The sequence below is a fragment of the Bubalus kerabau genome, chromosome 19 (genome assembly GCF_029407905.1).
Source record: "Bubalus kerabau isolate K-KA32 ecotype Philippines breed swamp buffalo chromosome 19, PCC_UOA_SB_1v2, whole genome shotgun sequence".
Classification (NCBI taxonomy): domain Eukaryota; kingdom Metazoa; phylum Chordata; class Mammalia; order Artiodactyla; family Bovidae; genus Bubalus; species Bubalus kerabau.
Window position 1 is genome coordinate 54,890,490 of NC_073642.1, and position 12,310 is coordinate 54,902,799.

The window sequence follows — 12,310 nt, forward strand, 5'->3', positions numbered from 1 at the left end:
CTCTATATAGCTTCCACATATTCCTATCTACCAGCATTTTCATCTTACCACATAAGTATATCCATTCTCTCCCATATTGAAACTATTCCTCAATACATTTTTTATCCCTGAGATACCTAATAGTCCCTTTTTCTTTACTACAACTAAAATTCTAGACACTTATTTAGACCTAATGTGGCTGTTACTCATCAAATGGGTATTTGGGTGCTTCCTGAGTTATAGAAGACATTTTTCATCGCCAAATAAATAACTCCATCTGTGTGTCAGATAGGTGCCTAAAGTTCAGAATGTCCTAATCTGAAATTGTCACCCCTAACTCCTCTTCCCCAACATGTGTTTCTGTGTCTGTATCCCCGTTTTAATGAGTCAAATATACATATAGCTAGATTTCCAAACTAGAAATCATGTGAAATTCCTCTTTCTCCCTGTAGCTCAAATGGCAAAGAATCTGCCTGCAATGCAGGAGACTAGGATTCGATCCCTGGGTCAGGAAGATCCTCTGGAGAAGGGGAATGGCAATCCACTCCAGTAATCTCGCCTGGAGAATCCCATGAACAGAGAAGCCTGGCAGGCTACAGTTCTTGGGCTTGCAGAGTCAGACACGACTGAGCAACTAACACACACATTTGTCTTCATGATAAATCTCAAATCCATTTCCTTTTCACTCCCCACAAACAATGCATCAGTTCAAGACTTTGTCATTTAAGCTCAATAATGCAACATCTCAATCAAGTCATATCCAGCCCAGAGTTCTCCATATTTTCCAGTCATCAAAAGAAATCTCATCAAATCTTGGTGAAAGGATACAAGTCTAACACATTTCCTCATCTGCTAGTTCAAAAACCTCACAAGTAAAGGAAATGAGCCAGCAATATCGTAATATAATTTATGTGATATTATTTGGATACTACACATTTTATCTGTTTTTCTTTGTTGCTTTTGTTTTGGTGGGTTTTGGAGGTTTTGTTTTTTCTCTCTATGCCAGTTCAAACCCATAGTCACAGGGTTTGCCATAGAGCTTTCTGATTCTCAAGTTCCATAACATTTTTAAACAAGTTTTAGGGGGAAAATATTAAGATTTGTTTACAACTCCAAATATGTTATGGTTTTCTTGGGGTATATGCCAAGTAGTGGGATTGCTGGTTATATGGTGGTTGGGTTTTTTTTTTTTTTTAGTTTTTTAAGGAAGCTCCAAAGAAGCATGTTTCCCAATACTCTTTGCAGCACTATTTAAAATAGCCAGGACATGAAAGCTACTTAAATGTCTATAGACAGATGAATGGATAAAGAAGATGTGGTACATGTATACAGTGGAACATTGCTCAGCCATAAAAAGAAATAAAATTGGGTCATTTGTAGTGGTGAGGATGGACCTAGAGTCTGTCATACAGAGTGAAGTAAGTCAGGAAGAGAAAAACAAATATCGTATATTAGCATATATGTGCAGAATCTAGAAAGACGGTACAGATCAGCCTATTTGCAGGGCAGGAATAGAGACACAGACAGAGAGAATAGACATGTGGACACAGGGGAGAAAGGAGAAGCTTGGACAGATTGGGAGAGCAGCACTGTTTATACACTCAGATCAGATCAGTCACTCAGTCGTGTCCGACTCTTTGAGACCCCATGAATCACAGCACGCCAGGCCTCCCTGTCTATCACCAACTCCAGGAGTTCACTGAGACTCATGTCCATCGAGTCAGTGATGCCATCCAGCCATCTCATCCTCTGGCGTCCCCTTCTCCTGTTGCCCCCAATCCCTCCCAGCATCAGTCTTTTCCAATGAGTCAACTCTTGGCATGAGGTGGCCAAAGTACTGGAGTTTCAGCTTTAGCATCATTCCTTCCAAAGAAATCCTAGGGCTGATCTTCAGAATGGACTAGTTGGATCTCCTTGCAGTCCAAGGGACTCTCAAGAGCCTTCTCCACCGCCACAGTTCAAAAGCATCAATTCTTCAGCACTCAGCCTTCTTCACAGTCCAACTCTCACAACCATACATGACCACTGGAAAAACCATAGCCTTGACTAGACGGACCTTTGTTGGCAAAGTAATGTCTCTGCTTTTCAATATGCTATCTAGGTTGGTCATAACTTTCCTTCCAAGGAGTAAGCGTCTTTTAATTTCATGGCTGCAGTCACCATCTGTAGTGATTTTGGAGCCCAGAAAAATAAAGTCTGACACTGTTTCCACTGTTTCCCCATCTATTTCCCATGAAGTGATGGGACCGGATGCCATGATCTTCATTTTCTGAATGTTGAGCTTTAAGCCAACTTTTTCACCCTCCACTTTCACTTTCATCAAGAGGCTTTTGAGTTCCTCTTCACTTTCTGCCATAAGGGTGGTGTCATCTGCATATCTGAGGTTATTTATATTTCTCCTGGCAATCTTGATTCCAGCTTGTGTTTCTTTCAGTCCAGCGTTTCTCATGATGTACTCTGCATAGATGTTAAATAAACAGGGTGACAATATACAGCCTTGACATACTCCTTTTCCTATTTGGAACCAGTCTGTTGTTCCATGACCAGTTCTAACTGTTGCTTCCTGACCTGCATACAGGTTTCTCAAGAGGCAGATCAGGTGGTCTGGTATTCCCATCTCTTTCAGAATTTTCCACAGTTTATTGTGATCCACACAGTCAAAGGCTTTGCCATAGTCAATAAAGCAGATATAGATGTTTTTCTGGAACTCTCTTGCTTTTTCCATGATCCAGCAGATGTTGGCAATTTGATCTCTGGTTCCTCCGCCTTTTCTAAAACCAGCTTGAACATCAGGAAGTTCACGGTTCACATATTGCTGAAGCCTGGCTTGGAGAATTTTCAGCATTACTTTACTAGCGTGTGAGATGAGTGCAATTGTGCAGTAGTTTGAGCATTCTTTGGCATTGCCTTTCTTTGGGATTGGAATGAAAACTGACCTTTTCCAGTCCTGTGGCCACTGCTGAGTTTTCCAAATTTGCTGGCATATTGAGTGCAGCACTTTCACAGCAGCATCTTTCAGGATTTGGAATAGCTCAACTGGAATTCTATCACCTCCACTAGCTTTGTTCATAGTGATGCTTTCTAAGGCCCACTTGACTTCACATTCCAGGATGTCTGGCTCTAGGTCAGTGATCACACCATCGTGATTATCTGGATCGTGAAGATCTTTTTTGTACAGTTCTTCTGTGTATTCTTGCCATCTCTTCTTAATATCTTCTGCTTCTGTTAGGTCCATACCATTTCTGTCCTTTATCGAGCCCATCTTTGCATGAAATGTTCCTTTGGTATCTCTGATTTTCTTGAAGAGATCTCTAGTCTTTCCCATTCTGTTGTTTTCCTCTATTTCTTTGCATTGATCACTGAAGAAGGCTTTCTTATCTCTTCTTGCTATTCTTTGGAACTCTGCATTCAGATGTTTATATCTTTCCTTTTCTCCTTTGCTTTTTGCTTCTCTTCTTTTCACAGCTATTTGTAAGGCCTCCCCAGACAGCCATTTTGCTTTTTTGCATTTCTTTTCCATGGGGATGGTCTTGATCCCTGTCTCCTGTACAAGGTCATGAACCTCATTCCATAGTTCATCAGGCACTCTATCTATCAGATCTAGGCCCTTAAATCTATTTCTCACTTCCACTGTATAATCATAAGGGATTTGATTTAGGTCATACCTGAATGGTCTAGTGGTTTTCCCTACTTTCTTCAATTTAAGTCTGAATTTGGCAATAAGGAGTTCATGGTCTGAGCCACAGTCAGCTCTGGTCTTGTTTTTGCTGACTGTATAGAGCTTCTCCATCTTTGGCTGCAAAGAATATAATCAATCTGATTTTGGTGTTGACCATCTGGTGATGTCCATGTATAGAGTCTTCTCTTGTGTTTATACACTACCATGTGTAAAATAGAGAGTTGGCGAGAAGCAGCTGTATAGCACAGGGAGCTCAGCTCAGAGTTCTGTGATGACCTAGAGGGGTGGGATTGAGGGTGGAAGAGAAGTTCAGGGAGAGAGGACATATGTGTGCGTGTGTGTGTGTGTTATATATATGATTTACTTCACTGTATAGCAGAAACTAACACAACATTTTAAAGCAATTATGCCTGCATGCTAAGTCACTTCAGTTGTGTCCAAATCTGCTATCCCATGAACTATATAGCCCACCAGGCTCCCCTGTCCATGGCATTCTTTAGGCAAGAATACTGGAGTGGGTTGCCATGCTCTCCTCCAGGAGATCTTCCCAATCCAGGGATCAAAACTGCATCTGTCTCTGCCCATGCACTGGCAGGCAGGTTCTTTACCACTAGCCCACCTGGGAAGCCCAAAGCAATTATACTCTAATAAAAATTTTTTTAAAAACTTCAAATACATAATTTGGGTTGTTCCAACAAGCAAAAACCTCTCTAGGAGAGTCAAAAGTTATAATTTCTTATTGTAGAAATCATGTCCCTTTATTGTTGGAATTTAATTTCCAGAATTTCTTAGCAGTTTCTAAGTTGTTGGAAAGCTATCAAACAAAGTTTATGCTCTTTTACTTAAACAGCAGTGTTCACTGAGGACAATGTGCTTAATAGCAAAGTAAGAAGTAAAAATGATACCCATAATCCCACACTCAAAGTTAACAAATGTATCAGTCAGACTTCTCCAGAGAAACAGAATCAATAGGATAGATGCAAATATAGACTTAGATATATATATATATATATATATATATATATATATATATATATAGGTATATAGGTATATATATATACACATATGTATATGGTATCTTTTATCATAACTGCATGTATATGTGTAAAGAGAATTACTTTAAGGAATTGGCTCCCATGACTGTGGGGCTGGCAGGTTTAAAATCACAGAGTAGGCCAGCAGGCATTCATGTGTCAGTCTTGAGCCCAAAAATTATACGAGAGAGTCTGGGAGGCTGAAAACCCAGACAGGCACTAAGGCTTCAGTCTTGAGGCAAAATTTCCTCACCATGAAATTTCTATTTCTTAAACCCCTTCAAAAGATCAGAAAAGACTCACTCACATTATCAAGGGTAGTCTCCTTTACTTAAAGACAATTTATTACAGCTATTTATCACAAGTTCAAAATACCATCACAACAACACTTGGATAAGTATTTGATTAAATAACAGATACTATAGCCTAGCTAAATTAACAATAATATTAGCCATTCAACCATATAACACTTCCCTCAATCTTTTTCTAGGCATAAATGGGATTACACATACAAATCCTATGATAGAAACTAACAAATAAAAGCATTTCAAAAGAAGTTTCTTGTATCAAATTAAACTGCCATTCTAATAACCAAGAGTTTATTATTAAATTTTAAAATGTTTACTTATATGCTATTATAAAAGGAGACTACAACATTTACACATTCACAGAGATATGCTTAGTTTTTCCAGTTCACTTATGTGTAGTTGACTTCACAAAGAAATCTTGGGTTCTGCTTTAAGGGACCAGATCAAGATGGCAGAATAGGAGGATATGGAGCTCACCTCCTCCCATAAATACATCAAAAATACATCTACATGTGGAATGCCTCTCACAGATTACCTGGTGAATACTGGCAGATGATAGTATAAAACTCAAATTGCAATAAAGATGACCACATACCCAGCTAGGATGAAAGAGAAAGAAAAAAGGAATTGGAATGGGAACGTGTATGCTGGGAAAGAGCTGTGAAAGAGGAGAGGTTCCCTGGCCCTGGGAAGTCCCTTCACTGGTGGGGACATGAGCTGGAACAGAAAGGGAGCTTCAGAGGCTCGGAGGAGAGTGCGGCAGCCATCTTGCAGCAAGCAGAACAGAGAGAGACCAGAACAAAGGGACCATGCCACCTTCCTGCACTCCCCAGCCTGAGACAAAGTCTGTTAGTGTGTGCAGGGGCTGGGTGCTCAAATTCAGTCTTCAGAGGACACACACGGAGAGAGGACTGGGATTGGCTGAAACCTGAAGAGGGCAGAGTATGGCCCAAGCTACCTACAACTGAGGGTATGTGCAGAAAGGAGCTGAGGTTGATTGTTGAAGCCTCCTTATTAATGCAAGCACTCAAAGGGAGGGGCAAGGCACACCATAGCAGCCTCATTTTCAATCACAGTGAGCATGGCTCCGCCTCTGCAAGTTCTAGGAGCAGGCAAGTGCTTGCCCACACATGGAGGCAAGGCTGAAATTTGAGCTCTCTTCCCGCATGGTTGTACAATATACAGATTTATGCCACCACCACCAGGACCAGTTTAAACTCAGCACCTGTGGGACATCTGAACAGAATACTCATGTTCCTATGGCTAAGGCCGGTCCAGTATTAGCACCCATGGGCCGGGTCACAGTCTGGGCTGCTTCTGTAGCTCCCAAGGTGCATCCAGGTGCATGACTCCTGTGATCCTGGTACCTGGCTCAGTGGATCTGGGCAGGTGGTTTTGTGACCACACCAGGGCCTACTGCCTGCCTTTCCATGACCGAGGCGAGGTTGAGGATGGTGTCAACAGCAGTGTACTTTGTCAGCCCATACAACGGGTGGCAGGCAACATGAGCATGCACACTTCCCAGTGGAAAGCTTCTGCAGGGGAAGGCTCAGTGGCTCCTCTCCCAGCAGGAGTGCTCCAGTCCCGCCTACCTCACAGTACAGCTCAGAAGGGAATCTGGGGTCTTGTACACCAACAACGGGGGAGTCGAACCTGCCCCAGCGAGGACTGTGACCGTCACAGAGCAAAGAGGAAGCCTGTCTCGAAATCCACGGCAAATACAGTCACCACAACAGTCATAGCCTCTGTCAAAGCGGAAACCACCAGCATACGCTGAGGAAAACGCAGCAGATATCCTTACTAAAAACAGCTCTTGCACCAAAAATATTAGACACGTGGGGCTACATGGGGATGCAACCCTCCATGATCACAGTAGATAAATGTTTCCCCTAAACTCATAGAGACAGAGAAAATAAGTAAAATGAAGAAACAGAGGAACCACTCCCAACTAAAAGATTAAGAGAATTCCCTTGAAAGAACAAATGATGAAACAGTTCTCTTCACTCTAATAGACACTGGTTTAAAAGGAGGTAATAAAAAATAATGAAGGAATTAAGAAAGGCTATTGATATAAATGCAGATTACTGTCAAAAGGAACTAGAAACTATAAAAAGGAACAAAGTAAAATTAGAAAACTCATTTGCTGAGACGAAAGCTGAGCTAAAGCCTAGGCATAGCAAACTGAATAATGTAGAAGAACAAATAAGTGATCTGCAAGATAAAATAATGATAACTATCCAATTAGAACAGAAGACAGAAAGACAAATGAAAAAAATGAAAGCAACATATGAGACCAATGCAATAATAAAAAGCATGACAATCATTCATAGTTGAGATCCCAAAGGGGGAAGAAGGAGAAAGGGGGATCAAAAATGCATTTGAAAAAATTATGCCTGAAAACTTCCCAAACTTAAAGAAGGAAACAGATATCCAGGAGCAGGAAGCACAGAGAGTACCAAACAAGATGAACTCAAACAAGACCTACAATAAGACATACTATAGTTAAAATGGCAAAAGTTAGAGACAATTCTAAATGCAACAAGAGAGGGGACTTGCCTGGTGGTCCACTGGCTAAGACTCTGTGCTCCCAATGCAGGGGGCCTGGGTTTAATCCCTGGGCAAGGAACTAGATCCCACATGCCACAATCAAGATTGAAGATTCCATGTGCCATAGCTAAGGCCTGGCACAGCCAAATAAATAAAAATTTTTTAAAAAATGCAGCAAGAGAAAAACAAAGAGTTAGCTAAAAGGGATATCAGCTGATTTCTTTACAGAAAAGTTGCGGGCCAGAAGGGAGAGGCCAGATATATTCAAAGTCCTAAAAGGGAAAAACATGCAACTTAGGATATTCTACCCAGCAAGATTATCATTTAGAATAGAAGGATAAATAAAGAATTTCTCAGACAAGCAAATAGCTGATGGGACACTGCTCTATAACACAGGGAGCTCAACTTGGCGCTCTGGGATGACCTAGAGGATCAGCTCAAAAGGGAGGGGATATATGTGTTCTTATAGCTGATTTATATTGTTGCACAGCAGAAACCAACACAACACTGTAAAGCAGTTATGCTCCAATTAAAAATAAATTAAAAAAAAAAAAAGAATATAACAACGCTAAACCTAAACACTAAGCCCAAAAGTAATACTGAAAGGTCTTCTCTAAATAGAAAATAAGCAAGAATCTATAGGAAAGAGAAAATTATAATTGGAAAGTAAATCACTTAAATAAGCCACTACACAGATTAAAAAATAAAAAATGTTTATGAAAGTGAGGATAACTACAATGAATAGCAAAAGAATAAAAATGATTATATAAAAGAGTACATCAAAATCATAAAATGTGGAGGAGGAGAGTAAGAAAATGTAGATCTTTTTCTAGAATGTGTTTGAGCCTATATGATTACCAGTCTAAAGCAAGTAGATATAATAATGGATTAACATAATTGAAAAACACGATAACCACAAATCAAAATGATACAGTAGATTAACAAAAAAAAAAAGAGAGAGAGAGAGAAAACACAAGCATAAAACAGAAGAAAATCATCACACCACAAAATGAGGGTCCCCTGAGGAGACAGGCGACAGCTGCGGCTGACTGCGGGGACGAGGACATGGTGTCGAGGCGGCTGTGCTTAGCTGGTCAGTCATGTCTCACTCTTTGCAGCACCATGGACTATAGCCTGCCAGACTCCTTTGTTCATGGGATTCTCCTGGCAAGAATATTGGAGTGGGTAGCCATTCCCTTTTCCAAGGAATCTTCCTGACCCAGAGATAGAACCCAGGTATCCTGCATTGCAGGCAGATTCTTTATCATCTGAACCACCAGGAAAACAAAGTCAGACATACTGGACTGAGGAGTACTAATTGGCATGGTCTCTCCTGGGGTTTCCCTTCTGGCTCAGCTGGTAAAGAGTCGCAAAGAGTCGGACGCGACTTTTTTTTCCTCTAAGTGAAAATGAGCGACTTTTACTTCTCCTGGAAACTACCATTTTGACACCAAGACCTGGTCCCACACAGCATACTGCAGGCTCCATTGTTAGGATGCCTCGGGCCAAACAACCAAAGGAGCAGGAACACAGCCCCACCCATCTGCAGACAGGCAGCCTAAAGTCTTCCAAACCCACAGCCACCTGGTCAATGGATAAAGAAGAGATGGTACATATATACAATAGGATATTACTCAGTTTTATAAATAAATGAAATAATGTCAATGTGCAACAACATGGATGGACTAGAGATTATCATACTAAATGAAGTAAGTTAGAGAAAAACAAAGATCATATCATTTATATGTGGAATCTTAAAAAGAAAGATACAAATGAACTTAGAAAGCAGAAAGCTTGCGATCCTAAAGTCTACAAGCAATAAATGCTGGAGAGGGTGTGGAGAAAAGGGAACCCTCGTACACTGTTGGTGGGAATGCAAACTAGTACAGCCACTATGGAGAGCAGTGTGGAGATTCCTTAAAAAAATGGAAATAGAACTGCCTTATGTCTCAGCAATCCCACTGCTGGGCATACACACTGAGGAAACCAGGATTGAAAGAGACATGTGTACCCCAATGTTCATTGCAGCACTGTTTATAATAGCCAGGACATGGAAGCAACCTAGATGTCCATCAGCAGATGAATGGATAAGAAAGCCGTGGTACACATACACAATGGAGTATTACTCAGCCATTAAAAAGAATACATTTGAATCCGTTCTAATGAGGTGGATGAAACTGGAGTCTATTATACAGAGTGATGTAAGCCAGAAAGAAAAACACCAATACAGTATACTAACACATATATATGGAATTTAGAAAGATGGTAACAACAACCCTGTATACGAGACAGCAAAAGAGACACTGATGTATAGAACAGTCTTTTGGACTCTGTGGGAGAGGGAGAGGGTGGGATGATTTGGGAGAATGGCATTGAAACATGTATAATATCATATATGAAACGAGTCGCCAGTCCAGGTTCAATGCACAATACTGGATGCTTGGGGCTGGTGCACTGGGGCAACCCAGAGGGATGGTATGGGGAGGGAGGAGGAAGGAGGGTTCAGGATGGGGAACACATGAATACCTGTGGCAGATTCATGTTGATATATGGCAAAACCAATACAATATTGTAAAGTTAAATAAAAGAAAAGAAAAAAGAAAGCAGAGATTTGCGGACTTGGAAAATAAACTTACGGTTAACAAAGGGGAAATAGGGAGGGATAAATTAGGAGTTAGTAGAGGTTAGCATAAACACACTCTCATATATAAAATAGATAATCAACAAATACCTACTGTATAGCACAAGGAACTCTACTCAATACTCTGTAATAATGTATATGGGAAAGAATCTGAAAAAGAGAAGATATACATATATGTATAACTGAATCTCTTTGCTGTATCCCCTGAAACTAATACAACACTGTAAGTCAACTCTAGTCCAGTATGAAATATTTTTTTTAATTAAGTAAAAAAATAGTATATTAAGAGAAGATCATAACAAATCCTGTCTTCATGTTCTCATGTTACAACTACAGAGACTGAAAATGCAAAAGACAACTTTGCTGGTAAACATTTCATGGATGCAGCAAGTATGCCATATTTCATGCTGGAAACTGAAAGTACATTTAGTTAAAAGGACTAAAGCAATTTCTAATATACTAGCAGTGACCAAGGAAAATTTGCATCTCTGTCAAGATACTCAAAAACTGGAAACAGTGGCAGATTTTTTTTTCCCTTGGGCTCCAAAATCACTGTGAATAGTAACTGCAGCCATTATATTGAAAGACACTTGTTCCTTGGAAGGAAAACTATGACAAACAGCATATTAGAAAGTAGAGATATCACTTTGCCGACAAAGGCCCATATTGTCAAAGCTATGGCTTTTCCAGTAGTCATGTACAGATGTGAGAATTGGACCATAAAGAAGGCTGAGTGCCAAAGAATTGATGCTTTCAAACTGTGGTGCTGGAGAACACTCTTGAGAGTCCCTTGGACAACAAGGAGATCAAATCAGTCAATCCTAAAGGAAATCAACCCTGTATGTTCACTGGAAGGACTGATGCTTAAGCTGAAGCTCCAATACTTTGGCCACCTGATGAGAAAAGCTGATTCATTGGAAAAGACCCTGATACTGGGAAAGGTTGAAGGCAAAAGGAGAAGAGGGTGACAGGATGAGATGGTTGGATATCATCACTGACTCAATGCACATGTGTTTGAGCAAACTCTGGGAGATAATGACGGACAGAGAAGCCCGGCATGCTGCAGTCCACGGGGTCACAAAGAGTCAGACAAAATGACTGAACAAGAATAACAACAATTCTGTTCAGAGTCCATCCTGGATATGAATTCTTAAATTTATGTAATGTAATGAAACAAATTTTCCCCTCTATGCTTTGTGCTTTTGAAATTCAAAAAGTCCTCTCTTATCATGAAAAAATTTTAACATACCTTACAAATATTTTTATAGTATTACCTCTTCATTTAATTTTTAAATCTTTTGGAATCATTTGGGGAGGGGGGTGCCATGCCAGCTGTGGGATCTTAGTTCCCCAACCAGGGATTGAACCCAGGCCCTCAGAGCAAGAGCACCTATCCTAACCACTGGACTCTCAGGGAATTCTTTGGGATTATCTTTTTAATGTGCTGATAGGTAGGGATCCAATCTTGTTTTTATTCATATAATCAGGTAGATTATTTAATACTATATACTGAAGTAATATATCTTTTATTTAAAAAAAAAAACCATTCTGTCAATTAAATTAGCTAAAAATACTGTCTCCCAACAGTAATTTATATTTCTTTGATTGCTAAAGTTGCACATACTTCCATGTATTTAACACTCAGTCATTCTTCTTCCATTATGAAACACTCTTCCTTGTCTCTTGCTCATTTTCTTCTATTTATTTATGTCATCTTGATTTTTGAGTGTTCTATTTAAAATTAAAATATTAAACTTCTTATTTTTACATAAAAAATAACAAAGTTTTGATGCAATCCCTATCAAAATACCAAGTGCATTTTTCACCAAACTAGAACAAATAATTCTAAAATTTGTATGGTTACACAAAAGACTTCAAATAGCTAAAATAATATTGAGAGAGAGAACATAGCTAAAGAAAACATGCTCCTAGATATCAGACTAAAGCTATACTCATCAAAACAGAGGCACAAAGAGACACAGATCATGAAACAGGATAGAGAGCCCAGAAAGAAAAAAAAAAAAAAACTTATGGTCAATTAATCTACAAGAAAGGAGGCACGAATATACAATGGAGAAAAGACAGGCTCTTCAATAAGTGGTTCTGGGAAAACTGAAAAGAT